This window comes from Dermacentor silvarum, chromosome 4 (genome assembly GCF_013339745.2).
Source record: "Dermacentor silvarum isolate Dsil-2018 chromosome 4, BIME_Dsil_1.4, whole genome shotgun sequence".
NCBI lineage: Eukaryota > Metazoa > Arthropoda > Arachnida > Ixodida > Ixodidae > Dermacentor > Dermacentor silvarum.
The window spans coordinates 166,220,980-166,247,986 of NC_051157.2; the positions used below are offsets into that span (position 1 = coordinate 166,220,980).

General features: G+C 47.8%; 1 long non-coding RNA gene across 1 annotated transcript; it reads left to right on the forward strand.

The window, feature by feature from the left end:
• Positions 1–9,174: 9,174 nt before the first annotated feature.
• On the forward strand, positions 9,175–23,684 carry LOC125944597 (uncharacterized). The gene is made up of 3 exons (XR_007466298.1): positions 9,175–9,259; positions 12,162–12,278; positions 23,589–23,684. It is a non-coding gene; the product is annotated as an uncharacterized LOC125944597 (long non-coding RNA).
• The last annotated feature ends 3,323 nt before the right edge of the window (positions 23,685–27,007 follow it).

Genomic DNA, 27,007 nt, shown 5'->3' on the forward strand with positions numbered 1-27,007 from the left:
ACTAAGCCGTCCACGTCACATACTATCACTCTAATCGTTCGACGCGAAATCGAAGCCGCATCACCTGCACATTTCATGCGATGGGAGCCCAGTGACGACAGTTGGAGGTTTTGCGTGGACTACCGGCATCTTAACAAGATCACCAAAAAAGACGTGTACCCGCTCCCATGCATAGACGATGCCCTGGATAGCCTTCACGGCGCCAAGTATTTTTCTTCAATCGACCTTCGGTCCGGGTACTGGCAGATAGCCGTCAATGACATGGACCGTGAGAAGACCACTTTTGTTACCCCTGACGGCCTTTATCAGTTTAAATTCATGCCCTACGGCTTATGCAACGCCCTGGCCACTTTCGAACGCATGATGAACACTCTCTTACATGGTTTTGAATGGTCCATTTGCCTGTGTTATCTTGATGATGTCATTGTATTTTCACCGACATTTGAAACGCATCTCGACCGACTTTCCTCTTTTCTTTCTATGTTTCGCAAAGCCGGCCCGCAACCTAATTCATCTATGTGCCACTTCGGACGTCAGCAACTTATCATGCTGGGTCATCTCGTCGACTCAACCGGTGTTCGCCCGACCCTGACAAAGTTCGAGCCGTGCAGAAGTTCCCCGTTCCAACTTGCACAAAAGAAGTTCATAGCTTTCTGGGCCTATGCTCCTACTTCCGTAGTTTTGTCAAGAATCTGCGGAAATAGCATGCCCTCTCACAAATTTACTGACGAAAGGCGTCTCGTTTTATTGGGGCGCTGCACAGGCTACCGCCTTCTCTACCCTCATCACGTCGCTCACTACACCACCTGTCCTGGCTCATTTCGACTGCTCCGCTCCAACAGAACTCCGCACCGATGCCAGCGGCCACGGAATCGGCGCTGTTTTGGTCCAGTATCAGCATGGGCGTGCCCGTGTTATCGCATATGCCAGCCGCCTCCTTTCCCCAGCCGAACAGAACTACTCCATCAGAGAACGGGAGTGTCTTGCTCTCGTTTGGGTGGGGGGCGAATTCCGGCCCTACTTAATGGCCGGCATTTCACCGTCACTACCGATCGCCACGCACTTTGCTGGCTTTCGTCCCTGAAAGATCCCACTTGGTGTCTTGGTCGCTGGGCACTGCGGCTCCAAGAGTACACCTACTCTATTTATTATAAGTCTGCCCGATTGCACAGGGACGCTGACTGTCCCGCAATCCTGTGGATCCCCCTGAAGCATCAGATGACTCGCCTGCCTGTATACTTCGCTCTCTGCTTTAAGACACATCCGGGATGAACAGCTGCGTGATCCCATCGTACGTGAGCTTATTCAGAAGCTCGATTCCGCAGCACCCGATCCGTCTCTTCGCCTCTTCCTGATTAAAGATGGCACATTGTATCGCTACAACGTCCTTCCGGGGGGACGCGAGCTGTTGCTCGCCATTCCTACGCATCTGCGCTTGAGCGTTCTCGACCAGCTCCACGACTCCCCTACCACTGGTCACCTTGGAGTTTCCCGGACCTACGACCGCGTTCCGCGTCGCTTCTTGTGGCCCGGTTACAGTGTACTAGAACACTGTAGCCCGGTCTTTACCACTCCGTTCGTCGCTACGTTGCTGCTTGCGAACCGTGCCAACGCCGAAAGAAACCACGAATGCCTCCTGCTGGCCTCCTTCAGCCCCTTGACGTGCCGTCTGACCCTTTTTTCCGAGTTGGCCTTGACCTCCTCGGTTCTTTCCTTGCCTCTACTTCTGGAAACAGATGAATTGCCGTTGCTACGGACCGCACCACCCGATACGCAATTACACGTGCCCTCCCTACCAGTTGTGCTACGGACGTCGCTGATTTCCTGCTCCACGATATCATCTTGCATCACGGAGCCCCTTGTCAACTCCTCACCGACCATGGCCGCTACTTTCTCTCCAGAGTTCTCGATGACTTGCTGCGCTCCTGCGCGACAAAACACAAATTTACGACGGACTACCACCCGCAAACCAACGGCTTGACCGAACGCTTCAACCAGACACTAACTGACATGCTTTCTATGTATGCGTTCTCTCGCTTTCCGCCTTGAGAGACATTGGGGCTGAACAACGACGCGATGAATCATTGCGGCAGCTTATCGAACGCCTGCTCTCTGACCCGTCTGACCCATCCCTCCACATGTTCCTACTACAAAATGACACCCTGTGTCGCCGCAACATGCACCCAGACGGGCCCGAGCTAATGATCGTCATTCCGTCTCATCTTTAGCAGACTGCACTCCAGCAACTGCACGACGTTCCCACTGCTGGATACCTTGGCGTCTCTCAGACCTATGACCGAATTTTTCTGGACCCGTCTCAACCACTCCGTCCATCGCTATGTCGCCGCGTGTGAGTCGTGTCAACGCCGAAAACGACCAGCTGTACATCCTGCTGGTCTGCTGCAGCCTCTGGATATACCAACCGATCCTTTTTTTTTCGCGTTGGCGTTGATCTTCTCGGACCATTCCCTATATCGAAAGACGGAGATAAGTGGATTGGCGTCGTTACGGACTATACCACCCGTTATGCCATTACAAGAGCCCTTACCACCAGTTGCGCTACAGACGTCGCTGACTTCTTGCTTCTGTTGGGCTGCTGAGCACGAGGTCGCGGGATCGAATCCCGGCCACGGCGGCCGCATTTCGATGGGAGCGAAATGCGAAAACACCCGTGTACTTAGATTTAGGTGCACGTTAAAGAACCCCAGGTGGTCCAAATCTCCGGAGTCCCCCACTACGGCGTGCCTCATAATCAGAGCTGGGTTTGGCACGTAAAACCCCATAATTTAATTTTTTTACTTCTTGCTTCACGACGTTATCTTACACCACGGCGCGCCTCGTCAACTTCTCACCGATCGCGGACGATACTTTCTTGCCAAAGTCATCAACGACTTACTTCGATCCTGTGCTACTAAACACAAGCTTACTACAGCCTACCATCCTCAAACTAACGGTCTTACTGAACGCCTGAACCGGACAATAACTCACAAGCTCGGGATGTATGTTTCCTCCGATCATCGCGACTGGGACACTGCTTTACCATCTGTAACGTTTGCGTACAATTCCTCGCGCCACGACACATCTGGCTATTCGCCCTTCTACCTTCTATATGGCCGTGAACCTACCTTGCCTTTTGAGACTCTTCTTTCTACCACACTCGACTCGCCGACGGAGTACGCTCGTGATGTTTTAACCACAGCGACCCAGGCACGCCAGATTGCCCGTCTTCGTCTCTCTGCTTCACAGACCCGTCAGAAGTGCCGTTACGATCAGCGCCACCGCGACATCATATACGAACCAGGTGCTCTTGTGCTAGTTTGGTCTCCATCTCGACGTGTTGGTCTTTCGGAGAAACTACTCTTGCGATACTACGGCCCTTATCGCATCCTCCGCCAGGTGACGCCTGTCACATATGAAGTGTCTCCGCTGGATGCTACCCTACCTTCACGTCTATCCGACATCATCCACGTCAGCCGCCTCAAACCGTTCCTTTCTGGAACCAGTGAGACGCACCAGTAAGGTGCTTTTTAAGACGGAGGTAATGTCACAGTATGTACTGTGGGAAAAAGAGGACATGGTTGGTGCCCTGCGAGACGACAAAGAAGATTCTGGGTTTCGCTTCTCTACGCAGCCATTAAAACCCATCTGTAAATACCAGTGCGCTTCTTCCTTCCCGTAACATTATATACTTTATCAGTACTAAATGGGCATGAACGTGGGCGGTTTACTAGATTCGCGGCATTGACGTAACCAGGTCCCCTTTCGGGAGCTAAAGCCTCGCCGGCCGCTCTCAGCTACCACAGGACATGGCAACAGTTGGGGACACGCAGAGTAAATTTAATTTGCTGATGCTATCATGATACAATACGGTAGGGGGTTACAAAAAAAAAGCAAGGCACAAATTTGGCCACGTGGACAAATCAAGGAGAACCGGAAGCAATGTAGACTCGACGACAACTTTTTGAGAACTGAGACAAAGCTACGCGCACGCACCCCATGTGTGGTGCTACTGCTCTTCTGTTACTGCGTACGCCAAACGGTGCAGGCGTATATATATATATATATATATATATATATATATATATATAGGTATCGGTTTTTGGTTTGGCCAGCGCGTTCAGAAAATGAGCGTTTCGTTTATTGAAGTGTTTACACGTGAGTGAGCTCGGTGTATCAATACTAATCCGTGATATAGTGCCAAGGTAAGTGGAATATATATATAGTTTACCACAAGTGCATATAAAAACTGTTATGCATCAATGTCACTCTTTCACAACAAGTACCTGAGCTCCTTATTGTACACATTGCCTTGAGGTCACTTAATTTACCCTAAATCTCGCACAATTCAACTATATACAGGAGCTCGCTCCACACAGGACATGTGTCAAGTGAACTCCTCAAGAACACTTTGCATTGTGGTGAGCGCTGATTACATTGTTACGGAGCAGTGGGGAATAGTGTCACTGTTAACAAAGACGACGGTTTGGCGAAGAGTGCACGGCTTGTTCGGGCAGCCATCTTGTCTATCTAGCGTTACAGCGTTTTTTAAATACCTGTAAATATACGTATGCTTGACTATTTCTGCCCCGTGGCACTATCATCGATCAGGGACCTCAAAGAGGTACGACTGTGATGACAGGTTCCTCGGGTTTGAGTTGTTAAACTGAAGCCGAGCCTCAGTTCATGAAAGACGAATCCATTTTTCCCAAAACAAACTTAATATTCATTTCAAGAAAAAAGAAAAAAAGAACACTTAACAGCACACAGAAAGTACATAAAAAACTAAACAAAAGTACAACTAGCCCCGTTAGTCCACGCGAGAAGTTCAAACGAGTCTCAGTTTAGAACAAATAAAGAAACAAAAATCATCGAGTCTTATTTACTCGGGCACTTGCGTACACTGCGTGCACTGGCACTTGCTTTGACGGTGGTAGTGGTGTGGCGGGCAATGACATACGAGGGACGCGGACGCACGGTAGAGCCAACCCGCGGCATGAGAGTCCCAGGCTATCATAGTTGAAGGTCGTCCAAGTGCGACCGCTACAGCTGAGCGGCGCACGTACTGGTTCGTTGGCTCCCGGCTTCGCCCTGGCGCCTTTCACCAGCGCCGCTCCAGGCCTCTGGTCACCACCAGGTTACCTCTGCTCTCCGCTCGGTGACTCAGGAACAGCCACAGGAACGCCAACAGGAACAGGAACGCCAGCAGGAACACGAACGCCAACAGCAGCAGTTGAAGCAGGAATAACCTGTTGCATAGCAGGAATAACCTGCTACGCTCGGCGGATCTCTCCGAGGACAGCCGGGGTCGTGCTGGTTCTGTCGAGGCTCTAGGGTTCGGGTCTGGACCCCGACGACACCGACCTCCACACCAGCGATTTTTGCAACCCCGTATCCGAGCGATTTCTTCCAGGGTTCCAGTCTCTTCTTCTTCTCTCTGCTCGTTCCTAGTAACCGTGGTTTCGTGACCACTACTGATCAGTTCATCCGCTTTCTCCCTCGTCTGGCCGCTCATGACACCGCCCGCCAACATCGCCTTCCTCGTCGGCCACTCAATGGTCTTTGGAGCTGCCGCTCCACAGCAGCTTTGTTTCGCTCTCCACTCCCTCATTACAACGACATAATTGTAACGCATTTCTTTCGCATATAGCTCTAAATGTACAGAAATGTTCTTTATTGTGAAAAACCACGAACCATCCAGGAACTGACTAATAAGAAATAGTACATAAGCGAAACAACCCATTCCACGAATTCCATGAAATACAACGTCGGGGTTCTCTGTTGTTCCCCTTACGCGATACAATTGGTACACTAAATTTCACGCCGCGGTAGGGAAACGCGTTTGTGTTGTCAGGCAGCAACGTTAATTTCCCAGGCCTAGTACCTTGTTTTCGCACAGCGGAAGAAGCGGTGTCGCTCGTATCATAGACATCGACGCGTCTGTTGCTACAGGTACAACCGTGATAATGTGACTGTATCCCGGAAGTACAACGGTGTCATCGCGAGGTGCCAGGAACGCTTTAACGCATAGAAGCTCACGCTTCTGGTGCTATAATGCCACAAGCTAAATCTTCCGAAAGTATTTACATTTGCGCCACCGAACAACTTGCAATACCTAATCTATATTTCTTGTAATTATTGAAATGCACATTTCTTTACGCACTGCATTATATTCAGCAGTTGTGCTTCAACACCTGGCGGTCGGGCCGTACACAGAAAGGACGCCGGTGACGAGGTACCCATTGCCTACGCGTCGGACCAGTGACACACTTGTGCTGGTGGTGTCAGCTTCACACCAGATAACTAATTTCTTCGTAATCAAATGTAGCCAAGCAAACACTCAGAACACTCTAGAACGCTGCAGCAATTCAGTAATATCAAAAGTGAGAGCGCTAGCTCTCAAATATGACACTAGGTGGCGTTAGCTTGCTGGACATAAATACAGGAGCATTAGTGTGAACACAATACGTATTCCACCGTTTATAGTCCTCAACACAGCATTGTCTTCCTTTCCTCCTTACGGGTTCAGATCAGCTTCCTTACAGTCGCTCAGACTTGCTTGAACCCGGTGACTGCATGTGTGTTAAAGGGATCAGGAAAGCCTGACATGGACACCAGGAAGCCAGAGAACAAGCAACCGCGAAAAAAACAGAACTTTTTTTCTAAGCAAAATTTTTTTACATGTTCTGAAGCACACCTTGAGCAAAAAAAAAAAAAGAGAAGGCAATAGTTGCTCCTTTTGTTTTACGCTACATAGCTTCTAGTTGCTTACAGTCGCGGACTACATGCTGATGCACATTACAAAAATGTGTACACAAGTTCTGTCAATTTGGATGAGCTGCCACAGAAAGTTGTCGAAGGGTATAGGCGACCCCTTGCGGCCACTTTAGCTGCATTTCATAGTGCTACAGCAAAAGCAGGTACATATACAAGCGAAGAGGAGGATAGGTAAAAGTGTGAGGATGATGATGAAAACATACAGATAAGGAAGATGTGCGTATTAAACGCCCACAATATATCGAAATTGAGGGCGCTAACTCTCAAACATGACACCTAGAGGCGTTAGCTTGAGTTAGCGTTAGCATGAGCGCTCGGGCCGCTGCCGCGAAACCATCTCCCGCTCAAGCTGCATACTCCGCTGGGGGCGCCACGGTAGTTCCGCAGTATGAAAATGACCGAGCGCGCGCGCCTCATTCTCTCTCCTGTGCAGCGCCGCGATGAGCGCTCGGGCCGCTGCCGCGAAACCATCTCCCGCTCGTTGGCGTAGCAGCTCCAGTCAGGTAGACTGCTCCGTCCGTGATAGTGAGATTATATTTGGATTATCAAAACAGTGATGCGTTTATTTAGGAATACCATCGATCCCTTGAGGCTGAATGGCGACTCCATCTGACTACCATCACCAGTCAGCCTCTAGAGTCTGTGAAGGAGAATCTTTATATAGGTCCATTACTCAAAAGGGGAACCTGATCGTGAGAAAGAAATTCACAGAAGAATAAAATTGGGTTGGAGTGCATACGGCAGGCATTGCCAAATCCTGACTGGGAGCTTACCACTGTCGTTGAAAAGAAAAGTGTACAATCATTGCATTCTACCGGTGCTAACATATGGGGCAGAAACTTGGAGGTTAACAAAGAAGCTCGAGAACAAGTTAAGGACCGCACAAAGAGCAATGGAACGAAAAATCTTAGGACTAACATTAAGAGACAGGAAGAGAGCGGTGTGGATCAGAGAACAAACGGGGATAGCCGATATTCTAGTTGACATTAGGCGGAGGAAATGGAGCTGGGCAGGCCATGTAATGCGTAGGATGGATAACCGATGGACCATTAGGGTTACAGAATGGATACCAAGAGAAGGGAAGTGCAGTCAACGTCGGCAGAAAACCAGATGGGGTGATGAAGTTAGAAAATTTGCAGGCGCAAGTTGGAATACGCTAGCGCAAGACAGGGGTAATTGGAGATCGCAGGGAGAGGCCTTCTTCCTGCAGTGGACATAAAATATAGGCTGATGGTGAGGATGATGATGGCCATCGATCCTTTAAGAGCCGCCACAGTTGTGCCCAGTCACCACCAGCCCAGTGTGTTCGTCGTTCCCACGCCGGCGGCGTTGGAACGGCGCCAAACAGAGAGAAAAAAGGAAAAAGAAAATGGTGGTACGTAATTTAGGCGAGGCCCCGCCCCTGCACGGATTTGTTGTGAAAACAGTCGCACCCTTATTGCGATAGGCTTCGACCGTATCTAGATAAACGTGGCTAGTGAACAGTAAGAGCATGTGCGCACTTTCGTAATAGCGGGTGAAAGAACAGTATTTATAGCAGATTGTTACATCCTTCTGTCAATAAAATTTAATAGCCTACGGTTTCAAATCTACATATAAGACTGTTTTGTAATCTTAGTAACAAAATGAATCCGACAGTGAGTTTTTGATATCAATTTCTAAGAGTACTCTACTAACTACTAATGATACATATTGCAAGAATGCGCAAATGTCACCTATGAATACATTTTTTTACTGTAATATACAACAGCTGAGACTTTTATTCGTATAAATAACTGATAGTGTGCACAAGCTGGAAAACCCGAGGAGGCTCCTTTCTCTTCCCAAGTGAATTTTTAAAACAAACCACTTAGGTATAAATCAACCCTTTATGTACAAAAAAGGCTTCTATAATAACTGAAAGCGCAGGTAATGAATGTAAGTAAATGTTTACTATAGATAATACAGGTAAAAAGCGCTATGTAATATAGTCGTTGTAGTAGTGTTTACTTTGTAGTTAACGATTATTAGGGTGATTATTGTTGGAGGTCCATAATATGTGGCAGCGCTAAATTAATTCTTTGTATAATTGGGGCGGAATCGTTTCAGCGTTGTGCGCATTAATAGAGGCAAAACAAAGGTGATATAAGGATGTCGTGCGCAACAATGCATGTGCAGCTTTTTGCAGTAGAAATATTTCAAGCGATACAAGATATAAAAGTGACATTGATCTGGGAATCGCTCGTCGTTTTCCATGCATGTGTGCCTACTCTTGCCATTAAAATAGTTATCTGTACGAAAATATTGTTAATGATGATGACAAAGACTGAAGGTAGTTCTTCCTGCTTGAAAGAACATTGCCGCGGGATAGGGAGCATTTCTTTATTGCTTTTACTATCTGCACGTTTCGCTTCCGTTTCAGATTACTATAGGAACATATCAAACGTGCTCGTGTACGGAACCTAACGGGACGCAATGGACTGCAAAAAATGGCGATCCTTGCATGGTGCGTGAACTACACCATTATTCATATTATCTGGTTATGTTCTAGAACTTGCACACATATGTATTTTTCGGACGTATTCTACCTACCCGTGTGGTTCGTAAACAAAATTATACCTGCAGAACCTCCACAGGAGTTGTCTAAGTATACGTAAGCATTGTGCCACTTGATTATCTCCACGTATACGACGTGACGCATGCTGTTTACCGTGAATGACGAAGCAGTACACGGTTAATTAAATGTATGTTTTATTGGCCTTATCAGATGAAGCGGATGAACCTTATCGGAATATATCCGACACTTTTATCGCTTTTCTTTCCTAATCAACGTTATCAGACCTAATCCGACCCTTATCAGTCGCTTTCAACCAGATCAGGATTGCTCCGACGATTCTAAGCCCTTATCGCTCTTTAGCACCTTATCTATCCGCGTCGAACTGTTATCAACCGAGATCAGACTCATGTAACCCTCACCATCACTCTTTATGATCCATATCAACCAATTGACTGTGTATTTTGCACGGATCTGTCTGTGTTGCAAGACTATCCAGACACATTCATATTGTTAAGATATATAGGCATTTTGCAAGCATGGGTGTTAAGCCCAGTGGGTAAGACACTCGTGTTCTCAGCGTAGAGACTAAAGTGACACAGTACCAGCTCGGACATGAGGGCTCATTTGATACCCTGGAAATCCGGTTTGCAGTGCTTTGTCGAAACTAAGAGTACGGTAGCTGCAAGAACTTGATGAAGCGGGGACGCAAGTGTTGCGAACTTGCCTAAATATCGATGGAAGTAGGAGGTGAAGGCGATAAAACTGCGCAAGTCTTTTTGACGTTCTGGGCGGGTTAAGTACAGAGTAGCGGAATCATCTCCGGATCTGGCCGAATACCTTTCCTACAGAGTATCCCACAGCCTTGATGGTCTTGCTTGCAAAGAAGCATATGTTTGTGTTCACCTACAGTCGAGCCTTGGAAAAACAGGCTAGGTCTTCACCAAGGTACTTGATTTGTTGCGAGAATGTTGTAGAAAAGACTGCTTACCGTCAAGACAGCACAGCCAGGGCTGTCATTGGTGACAGCCTAAGACACTGCCTATCATGCGCTCGATTGTTAAAGGCGTGTATCAGCGTCGCAGAGGCAACACATTGAATTCAAGGAGCACATCCGGGCTGGAAAATGCAGTTTTCTCGTTGCAAGACTCGTGTGGTAATCAGTGCCCTGCAGCGAGTCCAACGCGTCATCAATTCGCGACAAGGGATAAAGGTATTTGCGTTTGATTTTGTTGATGGCACGGTAGTCGACGCCAACGCGTACTGAGCCGTCCCTTTTCCTGTACAATAACCACTTGAAAGGACGTGTGACTTGACGAGAGCATACTGCCGTCAGAGAGATTTTTTTTCAATGCCCTTGCTTCGGTGGGAGACGCTCAGTACGGACACCCGAGAGCGATGCTTCAGCCATCGGTCTGAATGTGATGAGTGGTGACAGGTGTCTTATCGAGGACGGGGGAATGGACGCCGAACAAGATCTCTTGTTATTATTGAGATGGGCAATATATGGACCCTCCAAGCGCATTTCCGCCGTCCGCGTCGGGGGCGCCGGGATGTCGCGTATAACGTCCATGTGAAATCGTGCGAGGGTGACTTGATGGTGGATCGATCTCACGCGCGCTAGGGAGAAAGGCGGGGAGGAAGCACGCAGTCTTCCATCGCGCGCAAGGCACCAGGAGGAATTATATTCCATTGGGGTCTCCATATGGAGCGGCTAAGTGCTAGCGCACGGGTCCTATATTGAAAGCGATGTGCGATGGTATACAGACTCTAAGCGCGACGAGGGCTGATAGTTTCGTGTGCGCTGTGTTCTCGCCGCTCAGTTCGAGTTGAAGTGAGAGTCAGCACGAAGGTCAATTTGCTCGCTGCTGCTACCACTCGCCACACTCCGGTGTTTTGACAACGAGTGTCCACGGTCATCGAGTGACAGGTGTTCATGTTTATTTGTGCGCATGTGACACCATGCTTGTTCATTTACTTAGTACGCAAACCTACTCAATTCTCACCCTGCCCGATTTCACCGAATGAACACACAGGTACTTTTGCCATAGAAAATCTTCGCTTTAACAATTTGTATATCTCTGCTTTCTTGGTTCAGAACTATACCGTATGTCCCAACTGCCACGCATCAAGATTCAAAAATATGCAAATTCCACGTAGCTAGACAAAGCCAAGGTAATGTTGTTTGTCGTCGCTTCGAGATACTCAGATTATTTTTTGCATCCCGCCTAATTACATATATAGCCATAATCAATTATTCAAGTTGTCAAATATTATAATTAGATGAAAATTGTCAATGAGAAAATTGTCAAGCAACATGAAAACCTTGCAATACAGCTTCCTGTCACTGAATACGTGCTACATAACAAGTTTTTTATGAGCGTGAAAGAAGCCCGTGAATACAAGCAATATTACTGCGCGACTAGCCGCTCGAGGCACTTTAAGTGTATTCGCGGGCTTCTTTCACGCTCCGAAAAACACTTTTATGTAGCACGTACTGAGCAATAAAAAGATGTATCGGGAGTTTTTCATGTTGTTTTACAATTTTCGTATTAGCACGTTTCATGTAATTATAATATTGAAGAAATTTATCAAATAATGAGTAGTAATTATGAAATTAGGCGGAATACAAAACATAATCTGTGTATCTCCAAGCGACGGCAACAACAATACCTTGGTTCTGTCCAGCTACGTGATAAATGCACATTTTTAATGCTTGGTGCAAGATAGTTCTGACACGCTGTATATCTAGCTGCATATCTTAAACCTAAGAAGCTAATACATTATCCAAATCCTATCTCACAATATATTCATCACTGAAAGTCATTAGTACGTATTTTCGTTCATATTTCAGACTGTAGCTCCGGGGTATAATGAAGAACTTACAAGAAAATCTGGTACATGCAAAAATGGAACCTGCATATTGACTGAGATTCAACGAGGATGTCCAGAAAATACAAGACTAGTAAAGGTAATGATCATTTATCACTACTCCGTGCCATTTTCACTATCGCAGGAAATATCAGCCTACCACAAATTAATCTAAGTGTCAAATAGGCATCAAAGGTAGGACATCTGTGTGACAATACTGTAAATGATGCATGCAGAGATGAACGGCTGGCAATTTTCAGCTCTATGTCATCACAAGAAAACTAAGCACCGAAAACTTTTAAAAGCATTTCAGTTTTTAAAATCACCATGAGCATTCGTACATGCGCATTCACACCTTCCAGAGTTCCCGGGATTACTTAAAATCTTCGTCGCAACCTTGGTAGTGAACGCTTCCAGCCCGGTGGAATATACCAATAAAATTAGACAACTTATACCTAAAGGCGTCCTCGTTTTTTTTGTGTTCTTTTTTCCTTCAGCTTTATTGTGGCTCCATTCTGTGGCATTCTATCGCCATGCCATACCCCTGGTGATGTTCAGCCTTACAGCAGCTGGGTGACCATCTGTATCCCTAACGTATTAAGGCCGTTTTGGCTGTGAACTTTTGCCGTGTGCTTTACCATATTGGACGCTGACTTCGGCCTGTGAGGCAACCACCCAACACGCAAACTACCTGCACAAGATGTCGCCTTTTGATGGCAAGCTCAGACGTTGTCGCCGCGCCCCCATCCAATCACACTGTTCAAAAATTTCAAGGTGGTGTTGACGCACGCAAAGGCGCCTTGTAAGCAAAGTCGCCTTTACGGCTGCTAATAGGTGATGCATTCGGTCACTTGCAAACATCACAGCTACTTCGGAGCATGGGGCAGCCTAACAACGGCACGGGCAGGACATTCACAGCCCGGCTATTCGCGAACTATTCGTCCTACACGTATACCCCTTCATTTCGTCGCCATATCAGCGACATAACAAAATTTTTTAGTGCACAAGCTAGCGGAGTCCGTCAATCATATCGTTCATTATATCACCACTAGCACAACCGTAGAGACAGCAGCTGCGCCCCCACCAATAGCTTTGAGGCATGATCCCTGATAATCTTGCCTTGCTGCTTATTTCACTCGTCAACGCTGTCACGCCTCTTATCGAGGATCACCATCGCATTTCAAATCAGCGTCAATGCTACAAGACGACAGTTACTGCAGTCACTATCAAGACCACAGCGCCTACACACGCCAGTGTCGTAGTTCTAGTCACTGCGAAGGAAACTCCAAAACGTGTCAGTGTTTGCGGTCCATGAATCGTGCTCATCAGTGAGCCGTCTCTTTTATGCAACAGACTAACCCGCCAAACGCAATTACTTGGTCGACACGAGTGTTGTGGTCATTGTAATCGTGTTTGTAATCTATTTAGTGTAGGCATCAGCCATAAACAGGCTCATAAAAGACCGGCAGTCACTGGTGAATATGCGAGCAGCAATACCACTGCGGGATTAATTGACAGTGATTAAATAGGCCATCAGCGGTAGATGCGCAACACAGTACGCATCACGTGCCATGGTCAGCATGACCCAGAAAACGACATCTTCCCATCTGTTCCTTTATATTTTTTACCAAGGCCTCAAAGAAAAAAAAAACAACTCTACAAGCAGCATACAACATCAGTGTAACAAACAGTACAGAGAGACGGGCCGCTGCAATTGTTCGAAGTTGGGGCCGTATGATAAACGTCGTGGTTCAGCCGTTGTCGGTGACGATCTTCGACGTCACTGTCAGTGTCGTCGCTGTAGCTGGAGCGCCCAAATGCCCTCGAGTTCACCAGCAGACGTTGGTGCTTTCGCTGCAGCATTCTGCCCTCAGATGTTGCAATGTTGCAGGACCTAGGGGCTACTTTTCCCCGTAGCTTCGCCTTTTGCGACCAGGCTTGGCCTTTCATGCGAACGACCGACCTGCTTGTAGTGGGTGCAGCAGCTGCCCTGACTAATGCTGCTGGCGCTTCATTACGGAGGGCTTAGGCTGCTGGCTGAAGTCGGGAAGCAGCGTGCGTAGGTGCCTGCCCTGCAGAAGTTCTGCCGGTGAACGACCATACTGCAATGGAGCAGTGTGGTACCCAAGTAAACCTAGCCAAATATATTCATGTGCGTTCCCAGTCTATTTAAGATGCCGCTTCATAGTCTGAACACCCTTTTCCTCAAGCCCATTAGAACTGGGAAACTCTGGGCGCGAAGTTACGTGTTAAAAATCGTGCCGTATGGCGAAGTCGGTGAATTAGTGGCTTGAAAACTGGGGGCCGTTGTTCGTGCAAACTTCCACGGGATTTCCTTCCTTGCAAAATGGCTGCCAACTTGTCAATGACAACGGTTGCAGATGTGTCGTCGTGTTTTTAGACTTCTGGGAAAAGCGAATAAGCGTCAAAGATTACAAGATACATGGATCCAGCATAATAGTAGAGATCTACGCCCACTGGTTACCGGGGGTGATCAGACGGAGTTCGTAGCAGAAGAGGCTCGTTCGGCTGTTTGTATGCATAGGTTGCCCCATTGCCGTACCATGTCTGCAATGTTCGACTTCAAACCAGGCCAGGAGTCGCCTTGCCTTAGATTTGCACATATTTAGGCCTAGATGACCCTCGTGAATACGCCTGAGCGTGTGCACTCGCAGCTTCTTTGGAATAACTAATTTGCTGCCTTTCAGGAAAATTCCGTCAACCACTGAAAGTTCCAAAGCAAATGGTTCGAGTGTTCCTTCGATGTCTTTCTTTGAGGACATGCTTTCTGCAGCCGCACGCAGCTCAGGGTCGTTATAGGTCTCCTGCACCAAGAGCTGTTTCGTTCTTTCGCTCACTAAGGACGACAGAACAGCAACAGCATGAAGTTGAATATCGCCGAAATTAGTAGTGCCTCCACACATAGCCGGTGTAGCCCTTAGCAGCATGTCAGCAAGCAGCAATTTTCTGCCAGGCACAAACTGTAGAACATACGCGTATATTAACAGACGAAGAAAAAAAAACGCTGAAGGCTTGGGGGCATGTTCCCAATGTCTTTGGACGTAATGACTGTCAATGGATTGTGATCGGTAGCGATTAAAATTTTCTGCCATACACAAAAATTGTTGGAACGTCTCACAACCGTATGCAATTGCCATCGCCTCTTCCTCGATTTGCGAATAACGTTTTTAACAGCCGAGCTGTTTAAGCCACCCTTTAGTCCGTGGGTCGTGTAAAGAAAATGTGGGCCGAGCCTGGCGGTAGTGCAGAAAGGGTCCAAGCGCAATGGCACATAATCCTGTGAGCTAGCGAAGCTGAGCCTTAAACAGCCTACTAATGCTGGGTTTGGACGAATTCCCGCTTGACTGATCACATCGCTCAAGAAAGAAAGCTATTTCCTGTGCTCCGAACTTGCACTTAGCCAAGTTGAAGGTTAGCCCTGCACGTTGTGCTGCACACAGATCGACTTTAGGACTATCGTCATGCTCCCGCTTAGAAGGTCCCCACACTAGAATGTCATCAATGTATGCCCTTACTCCTGGTAAAGGGTCAAAAATCTCGCTGAGAGCTTTCTGGAAGACTTCGGGTGTAGATGCGATTCCAAATGGAAGTCAAAGGAAGTGGTAGCGAGCGAAAGGCGTGGCGAACGTGCACACCTTTGAAGTGGCCTCGTCGAGTGGAATTCAGTGAAACCCCACGTTAGCGTCGATGCGACTGAAGAATTTTGCACCAGGCAGCTCCGTATCGATATCATCGCGTTGTGTCATCTAGTAGTGCTCGCGCTTGAAACATGCGTTTATGTTTCTGTGATCCATGTACACCTTCAGGCTACTGTATTTTTACTCACAATAACAAGGGGACTTACCCAGTCAGTACGTTAGTCTACATTGTGAATTACGTTTGCGTTTTCCATGCACAGGAGTTCTTTCCGCAGTGTTCCCGTAACACCAAGGGGACACGACGCGCGACGTGGATAACCAGGACTGCATCGTCAGGAAGCACCAACCGATACTCTCATTTCGAGCAGCCAGTGCCTTCTGAGAGGTGGCGAAATTGTCTGTGGTCACGGAAACGACAGCACGGGAGAGTAGTGCTAGGGATTCAGCCATTTCCAGACCTAAGATGAGCTGGCTCTCCCTCACAACGAAGTCTCCGAGGCATCGACGATCGTTGATCGCGAGCGTTTGAGTGGTCAATCCGCTGTGCATGATTGCATTTCGGCTATATGATCGTAAAACGGAATTACTTGGCTTCAGGCGTGGCTATGTTCGGAATTAGTTCTACACCGACAGTCGTAATAGACTGGCTTGGGAGCCAGTGTCTACTTTGAATGCAACCTGTTCTTCTCTAACTTGGGCCTTTACAATGCAGTCCGTTTTCTTGATTCCGGATACGGTGACATCCAAGATTTCGAAATCTTCATTTTCATGTTGCACTTCGCCGACCTTATGCTTCTGCCGCAAACCGCGAAATAATTTCGGCCTGCGGAAGCGCGGCAGATTTTGCCAAAGGCGGGACACTTCCTCGAATCGTGTCTTCTATTGCACTTGGAACAGTGTAACGTGTTTTGAGGCCTTGGAAGCGGCGTGGGTAGCTTTTTTCGGCAGCGTCCACTTTTGAATCGTTAGTTTACCATGCTTCGTTTTGTTTGCTCGCAACCGCTGCGACCTTACAAGTGTTCTGCCTTTTGGAGCGTGAAATTCTTCTCTCTCGCCATTTTTTTCCTAGTTTACTGTTCCAGACACCAAACACAATTTGGTTACGGAATCATTGAGTCGGAAAGTAGACCGAAGTTACAATACCTTGCTTGCTTGCGTACGTCTGGTATGAAGTGCGCCACCGGTTCACCTTCGTATTGCATCCTTGTTCTGAAGACGTATCTTTCGTAGACTTGGTTTTGCTGTTCTGCGCAGTACTCTTCACATTTTTTCACCATAGTCGTAGTCTTACTTGCCTTCGCCTTCAGTGAACGTAAATTTATTGACGACTTCCGGTGCCTCATCCCCGGCAGCAGTCAGTAGCCTGGCGTTTTTAGCAGCTTCTGTCAGCGGTGTTGTTGGCTTAGTTGCTTGTACTCATACTTCGAAATTTCGCTTGAAAAGGCACTAGCTCTTCTGAAAATTTCCTGTTAGCCGTAGATGGTCTGGTAGTTTGAGTAGTTGTAGGATTTCGTGGGCGCTATACCCTAAAATGATTCCAAACTATTTTGATTCCAATTTCTGCAATCAGCCTCCAGGATTGGTCAAATAATTTTCTGGCCACTCCCAACTTCGCCTGTTTGTCACGTGACGTCACGAAAACAGCGATAGCTCCCCATCTGGTATAACGTGTACACACGGATTATGCATGATTAAACCGCACAAAAAATAATCATTCCTGATTCGACGCCTTTTCACCATTAGCCCTCTGCTATTCGCGCAATGTTTTCTGGCTACGCCCACTTCGCCTGTCTTTCACGTGACCTCACAAAACTGCGAAAACTCACCACGTGAAAGTGACGTGTACGCAAAAAAAATGCATTAATATTCCGAACAAAACTGAAAAAATTTCTGAATAGCCATAGACTGCCCCGTTCCGAAAGGAATAGAAGATGGCTGCCCGCCGATCGCTCAGGCCCTCGCTACTCACACCTGCCGGTGAGCATGTATTTATTTGCGCATGATAAACCTTTTTGCGTGGCAATAAAGCGTTATCGAGTCCTTTCGACATGCATACGACATCGCTCTGCCAACTCTTCATTGCTGAGGATCCGTTTTAACAGCATTTCGACCGCCGCAATTTGCGACCAGCCACCGCAAGCTAAGTAACGCGAAGCGGACCAATCGGGGAAGCCGGCACCACCCTCTTTGTGTTTTCACTGTGCTGGCTCGACCCCATCGAATCCCTCTCCACTAGAGCGAGTTCTTCGCCTCTTGTCAGCCAATTAGATAAGAAAAACCGCTGAGCGTAGACAATGTTATTGGTTTTGAAAGCGAACAAAGGTGACCTCCTATAAAGGAGGAGAGTGTTTGATTGGGTTGTTCAGACAACGCTGCGGTTCACCGCCCTATGCTAGCGTCGGTGGTTACGTAAATTTGACGTCAGGAGTTTGGAATTAAAACAGTTTGGAATCTTTCTACGTTAGAGCGCTCCTGGTACAGACCAAGCGTCGTAGCTGCTTCCGCCGTGGAAGCCACTTCTAGCACTATATATCAGCCACAAATAGGCTGATAAGAGACTGTGACAGTCACCGCTGAATGCGGAAGCAGCAATACAGCTGTGGTATTAAAGCGAAGCTTTCTATGTCTGACTGATTCGTCCATGAGCGCCGAAAACGCACTGCAGGAAAGCCAACTTACACAATGTAACTATCTGCGCATCTGCGCACACAATAGAACAACGGCGCAAGAGATGCGTATCGTGGAACACTACAGTTTACATTTGCAGTTGTACCGATAAGATCAATCGTATCTGCAACGCCACACTACCCAGAACGGTATATATCTGCATTGCATTACGCGCGTCACGCAATGAATTCACGGCCGTCGCCATGGGTAGTACGCGGGTGCAGCGCACGGCAGAATATGCTGCCGTACGCAAACGTAAGCGCGAGCGCGATTGTGCCCGTGAGGCCGATCCCGTGTATCGGCAACGGCAGAGCCTCTGACCGTCTACCACAGCGATCACAAAGCTATACTGTCCAAGTGTACAGTCGTCCGTGAAAGTGACCGTATGTGCGTGTAATCAATGGCTACATGATCTAAAACAAAGGCTATGCAACTTAACGAAATGTTTCTTCACTAAACATCAACTTTCAACAAGTACAATCCTAAACAAGCAATTAAATGACATATGCATCGCATCGGGTCACTCAGAATTTCTTGGGCTCGTTGCGTGATCGTTGGCTTCAGACTTTGACCTTGATTTGCATGGGAGAAAGCTTCGCGTTGAACCATCTTTCTTTAAGAACGGGGCTTTTGATTTTTGATTGTTAGTGCTTATATAGGACATCAGTGATCGATGCGCAAGCGAGTGCGCACCACGTGTCATGGTCAGCATCACCCAGCACGATACAGTGTATGATAATCATGTTGTAACTTCGCCATCGTAACAAAAAAAAAAAAAAACATATGCAGATTCACTTAAGACTGCTTACGCGTGGGAATGCGAAAGCATTATAATCGCTGACGTTAAATGTTTTCGATTTATGTTTTCGACATGCAGTCAAGTTGTTTCCGCTGAAACGGTGTGTGTGTGTTTCCGTATGCGATGTCCACAAACCGGAAATATTCGGACCATTTTGCTGCAGAACGATGCATTTTTTGCGTTCCCTTGCTTTGTTTTCTGAGGCCTGCTTCCGTGAGCAACCACGTTTCACAGCTGCCGCTGACGTAGACGCTTCGGAGAGCATCCCAGTAGACAAAGCAAGGATGAAATCGGAAAAGCAAGTAACGCGCGGGAGTCAGCAACATGACGTGTGCTATTACGCTCGCCCTCGGCACACCTCATTTTATACATTCATGATTTGGCGTAGAGAGTGCCTCGCAGTAGACACAGCACCGATGAAATCCGAAGAGCAAATGACGTGTTGGAGGCAGTGATGTAACAGGGACGTGACGTGTGCAATGGCATGCACTAGGCCCAACTTTAGTCAACCGTAACCGTGGAGCCACCATGACATCTAGGAAGCCGCTCGTCTCGCAACCCGAATGTCGGGGTTCGATTCCCACCCAGACCAAAATGTACTGAATATTGTTATCGATTCCATTACTTGACATTGTTTACAGAAACCTGCCTGGCACATATGGCGTCAATCCGATAACTTTTCCATGTTTTACTACTCATGCCGTCGGCCATTGTTCGTACGATCTTTCGGTCACACCGCCGATGACAACGCCGGATTTTCGCGAAATGGGGCACATAATGCTTTTGAATTAAACAGTTCGGCAGCATGTTACACTCCTGCAACACGTGAAGGTGAAGACCTGCTGCACGCTTGGCAATGTGTCCTATCGCATCGTCGCGTTGCTTACTTCGCAGTTCGGCTTCTTCGGTTTGTTTTCGACGCTTAGCTGCGGCTTTGTCCGATCGTATAGCGGAGTCAGACGCACGCCAACGACGTTTCTCTTCGACTTTACGTTGCGTCCTCTCAGCAGGGGAAAGCAGCACTTGCGGTCGAACGCCTTGCTCCCATCGCTTCTCACGACGCACCTCCTTTCTCGCTTGGCAAGCATCCGAGGCCATAGCGTACTTCCAAGGCCTACGGCGCAATCCGTTAGACACCGGACGAGCGTCCTCCATCGCTGTCTCCGGCTTTTCTTTTTCAGTGTGCGCACGCCGCTTGTTCCCCTTTCCATGCACCGCTCGCTCAGAGCAGGTCACCTGTCTTTTTTTTTTTTTCTTATACCACTCGTCGCGTTTGTTTTTTCAAGGCCATCGCGCAATGAGCCAGTTTAGGCGCCTTAAAATTTGATTTCTGGAGCTTGACATGCCAATACGACAATAGAATTATGAGATTCGCCATATTACGGGACGCTTCAATAATTTCGACCATCTGCACATGTTTAACGCACAACCAAAGCATGATATACGGACGTCTTTGTATTTCGCCTGCATCACAATGCGGCTGTCATAGCCGGGTTTTGTTGCTGCATCCTGGGGCTTGCAGCGTGTCACGCACCCCGTGAACGAGGCGCCAACGCCGGCCAAAATTCCAAAGCCGCTGAAATAGCCCCACGAAAGCAAGGACAATTAATAAGGGGCCCTCTGGTGCGCCAGCGAACGCCGGGTGTGGTCCAAAGACCGAGTCACAGCCCACAGAGTTGTCAAAACACAACAAAATATATTCTTCAAACAAGGCAGTTACATACACACATACACACTTCGGGTAGGCACAACACATTCCACTTCAGATGGGTGTTAACAAACTCTCGAAAATAATTAACGACAAGCACTAAGAGTACAACACGTACAGTACAGAATGAATATGAACACAAAGTGTCCACTCGTATTCACACGTGCTGGTCTTCAGCCGGACGATCTCGGCGTAACTGGAGGCAAATTTCGAGGAAGGAATTAACTGCTTCCGCAAATTCAGACGCTCAAGAACTGGTCAACTAGCTTTCCGGGGAATCCCTTTCTGTGAAGACGTCACATTTCTTCACCGGCGCGGTCTGGTCCCCCTGCTGATTCCCGCACGGCGCTTTTGTCGAATTTCTCGAACTTTCTTACGTAGTTGTGCTCCCTTAGCATGAACAAAGCCTTGGAATTTTCTAGACATTTCTCGCGTTTTTGACCGCGGCTCCGAAGGCTCTTTGAGAAGGGTGGTGACTCATCCATTAGCGCACGCTCGGGCTTACGCACTTCTTCGAAATTCTTCAAAATTATTTGTTTAAAAATAAATATGTCCGTTACGTAAGACAGTGAATGGCTCATACCGCCTGAAGCAGTGCCTCATACCCCCCTAAACGTGGCCTCCCCTTTATGACGACAAAAGTGAAATTCTACGTTGGAATGTTTTGCGGCAACGCAGCCGGCTGTGGAAGCAGGGGAGGACGACGTACGCGCCAGCCGTGGCTCGAGCACGTTTCGACAACGAGCAAGAGCACAACCCGAGGGGCGCCAACGAGCCAGCTGCGGAAGAAGACGCTCGAGCGCTCGAGCCGACGACGACGACGCTCTAGCCAATGGTGATGATGACAGATTTTTTTATAATATTAGGAGGCTGCCTCATCTCGAAAGTAATACAATTTGACTGCCCGCCGATTGTATTGCCACTGGCTACTCGCATCTGTCGGTGACAATGAACTCACTTTGTCAGAATAAAATGCTTTCGTGGCAGAATGATGCTGTTCAGCCCTTCCGGCACGTATACGACATCGCTTTGCCAAACCTCATTCGCTGAAATACCATGTAAGGTGCATTTTACAGCGAAGCAGTCTTCGGCTAGTAGATGGGGTTTTGTAGCGTCCACGAGGACAAACTATTATCATCAGAAATGGCTCGAGCCTGGTCGTCCTCCAAAGCTGGCTTGCTGGCGCCTCTCGGCGAAACCATGCGAATGCGCTCTGCCACTGCTCACGCGTTTGTCGTCGTCGTCTTCTTACACAGCTGGCTCCGCTGCTTCTCATCACTCCATCGTAGAATTTCACTACTCTTGTGTCGTTGTAATGGGGAGGGCGCGTTTACGGGGTATGAGCCATTAATTGTCTTACGTGACGGACAGATTTAATAACAGAGGTGATACGGGAATGTGTGTGCGTACCTCTCGTCACGATGACCACTGATCAGGACAACAAATATGTTCGTACCTTTGTTCAAAATTCTGTGTCCCATCTGTGCCGTGCGCTAAGCAACTTCGCTGGTCATCCACATTCACAGAGTGGAATGGCTCATGATTTTTTTAGAGCGCAGCCCTTAAGCGCCTGTAAGCGTAGCATGCTTCGGCGTCCCTCAGTGTAACCGAGCGAACAAGCATAGCGAAGGCTGAAAGAGTGAACGCGGAGCGCAGCGGGGGTGGAAAGACAGTGATAGCGAGGAGAGCACGGGGGGAAAGCGGAGGAAGCCATCTTGAAGCACCACCAGATGGCACTCACGTCCGCGCATCCGCTCAGAGTAACATTGAAGGGCAATATAGCAATATAATAACAAGAGCTTGGTGGTGCAACCCACCGCCCCGATCTAAAGGGACGCTGCTAGCAATCCATCCATCCAGGTGGCGGCCGCGCGGAGAAAGAAAAACAACAGTAACCAGAAAGCTCGACTTCGCGCATAGTGTTCGCCGCTACCGTTTCGTGGTAAATATTACAGCTGGATAAGCTGCAGTTGCCAGGAAGCGGCAACTGTGTTGCCGGTCGGTATAAAGCGCCGTGAGTCGCGGCTCTGCCAGTCGATGCGGTGATCGGTGCGATGCCTCAATATATTGCAAAATAAAAACACTATAGAGCTGCGCTAAAATTTCACATTAGGGAGTATCGTATTCGTCGGTGATTTTTTCATTTGCCCGTAGCCCGCCGCGCGATATTAAACGAGCCACTGCAACCACAGCAACGTGAAGCGGAACAATCACAGACGCCGGCACCACTATCCTCACTCGGTTATCTACTTTCAGTACGCTAACTCGGCCCCAGCAGAACCCCCTCCGCTTATGTGCGCTGCTTGCCTTTTGACAGCCAATAAGACAAGGCAAACCTCTCAACGTAGGCAATGCTATTCGCTTTGAAAGCAAACAAATTGACCTTCTATAAGCAAGGAGAAAGTTTGATTCGCAGTTCAAACAACGCTGTGGGTCAATTCCGTATGCTTGCATAGGTGGTTAAGTAAATGTGACGTCAGAATATTGCAATCAGGTCAATATGGAATAGTTTTACGTTACAGGGCCTCAACACTAACGCAGCAAGATGGTCATTGCTTCTTCTTTATTTCCATGCAGGAAACAAACCAACCACAAATCGGTTGTGCTTATACCTGTTTCACCAGTAAACAAGAACGGAGGTATGATTATTATCCGGTTGGAACGAATTGCACGGTAAGGGCGAATTACTAACCCGAGGAATATGAGGTTATGTAGTCAGCGAATCATTTAATTAGCGTAATTGCAATCGGTGTTGCGCGATTCATTCTAAGACATGACGTTTAGGCAGATGTTATTTGGGTATAACCTAGAAAATTAAGCCCCCTGTTAATAATAAACTTTAGGATGCCACAAAATTAATTATAGCGATTCGCGACGAAATATATAGAGTGTTTTTATGGGTTATTCACGCTTGGAAAAACAAATTTTTGCAGCACCTACTCTGCATCAGAAAGCTCCATCGGCAGTTTCTCATGTTGCTCTACAATTTTGTCATTGACTCTTTTCATCTAATTAAAGCAATTGATAAGCTGAGCAAATAATGAACACCAATTTTCTAACTAGGCGGAATGCAAAATATAATCTGCGTATAACCTTGGTTCGATCCAGCTACGTTGCATTTGTATATAGTTAAAGCTTGGCGAAAATTACGTGAAACACCCTGTGCATATATATATATATGTTCGTTTGCATGTACTTCTAATCTGAAAGAGATCGTAGCCGTAGAGAACGTTTCGTAATACCATCAAAAATAATAAAATTGCGATATTCTTACGTGACGAACAAAAATTACACAAGCAAGAGATATAAATAAATCGGTTAAGAACAGAGATTGCGGAATTAGAAGCACTTTTGTTATTGATTATCCAACTTTAACACCCTCATTGTGAATGAAAGCTCTGCAGCGCCAAAAAGATTGTACCAAGTCTTTTCTTTTTGTTTTTGTTTTTTCCTGTGGAACACTTGAAAGAACCACCATATGTAGGCCCCTGCCGTTTCATACACAGGCTGCGTAGCTAGGCGGATACTCTAACCAGAACATTGAATGATTATTTTGATCACGACCGACAATATACTAAAAAATGCGAGAAAACTTATCTCACGATGACTGTTGACGGTAATAAGAAGCTAGTGTCACGCCGTGTTCCGGTAGTCACGCTTATTTCTTATAGTGGTAATTCGACGACTTCCGTAGTTTTGGCTATATGCAGCATACTATGATATTTTCCTACTTTGCTATATGGCACTCGCTTGCCAACGTCGCCCATCAGTATGGCAGCACGACGACGGCTGTGTCACCCCAACACAGTGACGATATTGAAATGCCGAAAAAAAGAATGGCCTCAAGTGTAACTACAAAGGCATATAACGATGACGGTGTAACCATAATGTGCTGTCGAGTAAATAACGACGAAGGTATAACAATGACAGCGTGACGATAACGACATGAGGACAATGAGACGACTACGACTGTATGACACTCACCTCACTCACTACTCACTTGTTGCCACGATCGCTCAGTACGCCGAGAAATACCGACAACCTGCTCCTTCGTTGACATCTGCTCAACAGTGTCGCCTAAAACAGCGTCATGACCTCCAACCACCTCCTCACCCTTTCGCCATCGACTCCCTCATGTGGCTTTGGGTCCAGCCTGTTGCTGCTCCTGGCCTTTCGTCGAAGCTCATTCCCAAGTACCACGGGCCCTTCCGCGTGGTTGCGCAAACATCACCAGTTAATTACGTGGTTTAACCCATGTCACCATCATTAGATCTCCGTCGTCGCGGGCGAGAGACTGCACACATTGACCGGCTCAAGCCGTAGTACGATCCGCTGAACTCTCCCTAGGTCGCCAGGATGGCTACTCTTCCATACCGGGGGGTGATCGTGAGGAACAAGATCGGCACGCTGAATAGCCCCGTTGCAATCGCGTGGCTCGTATCCAGTCCACTCTCTGGCTACGCCCTACCTGCTGGTGCTGCGTAGGTCGCTGCCGCTATATGACCCAAATAAACGCCCTTTACATGGGCACCAATGTGGGAAACGGCTCGATCCCGCAGTCCACGCCAGTAGGCTCCAGTCTCGTCCGGCCGAGCCGAAGGGCGCTAAGCCGCAGCTCGCGCGTAAGTCGCGCCACTGCTCGCGCTTCCCTCGTATTATTCTTCTATACTCGCGGAAAAAATTCTGTGGCAATGAAGGGAAAACTACAGGCACGTGGATGCTGCAAATGTGTTACCATGCCAGTATTGCGGAAGCATTTGACAGCGCTTTTGGTTGCTCGGAAGAGACGCTGAATTGACGTAGCTTCCACGTGCGGCGGTTACGCGTTTGCTCAGACGCGGAAGGGAAAAGCCAAAAAATAAGCAAGCTTTTACACGAAGCGGTGTGTTTTGTTTTATTTCATTGTTGCTAATAAAGGGTTTATGTATTCTTTTCTACACTAACGTGGACTTAAACGCGGGACTCTTTACAGAAGCGCTCTCAATTGTGCGCGCTTTGCCTCAGTAGCTTTCCCTTCATTGCCACAGAAAGGTGTCCGCAGTATATAATTGGCTCTGATGCCGCCTAAGCATGTCATCGTTCTCACAGCACATATATAGATATATATACAGACTTAAGTCGGGCGCCTGACATATCGTTTCATACGTTTCTTTCTCATATATATATATATGGAAATACCACGGTCGAGCCGACGCTTCAATCCAAGATGGAAAAATCGCGCCGACGCAAAAGCGAACATGAGCCGATGCTTGATGATGGCTTTGTACAGCTGACGATGAAGGCCGCATAATAGCTTACACCTTCTTCCCCCGTGGACGGAAGCGGTCAGCCTGGTCGCACGTTACACTGGGGAACGGAGATGAAAGGGCTTCAGGCGGGCAACGTGCACAATCTCTGTTCCGCGGCAGCGTCGGTCAGTTGGGGCATCAGCAAGTGTAACGCGATAGTTCGCCGGCGAGGTCTGCTCTATGACATTGTAGGGGCCAATATATCGTGACTCGAGCTTCTCACATAAACCGGGTGTTCGTGCAGGTGTCGATAGCCGGACATGGTCACAAGGGCGGAAGCAAACGACACGGTGAGAGGCATTGTACTGATGTTTGCGATCGTCTTGGCTTGCTTCAGTGTTTATACGGGCGTGCAGTGGCGCACCGACGGGGGGTGATTCGGGGGTTGTAACCCCCCCCCCCCCTCTGAGGCCGACTTAACCTCCTCTTTTGTTTAACCCCTTTTCTTTCCTTACGCATTTCAGTACTGCAACTAAGATGTAAGACGCGCAATCGTCTGGACACTCGCAAAAAGCGCATTTTCTGACAATTTCCCCCGAAGAAAGTGAAATTAGCGCTGTTTGGATGGTATTGGCAAACTGTCAACCCCCCCCCCCCCCCTGGCAGAGATCCTGGGTGCGCTACTGCGGGCGTGACGACGACATTGGGCAAGACGAGACACAAACTGGTCGCAAATTATTGGTCAAGCGTTGACCGGGCGGGAGAAAA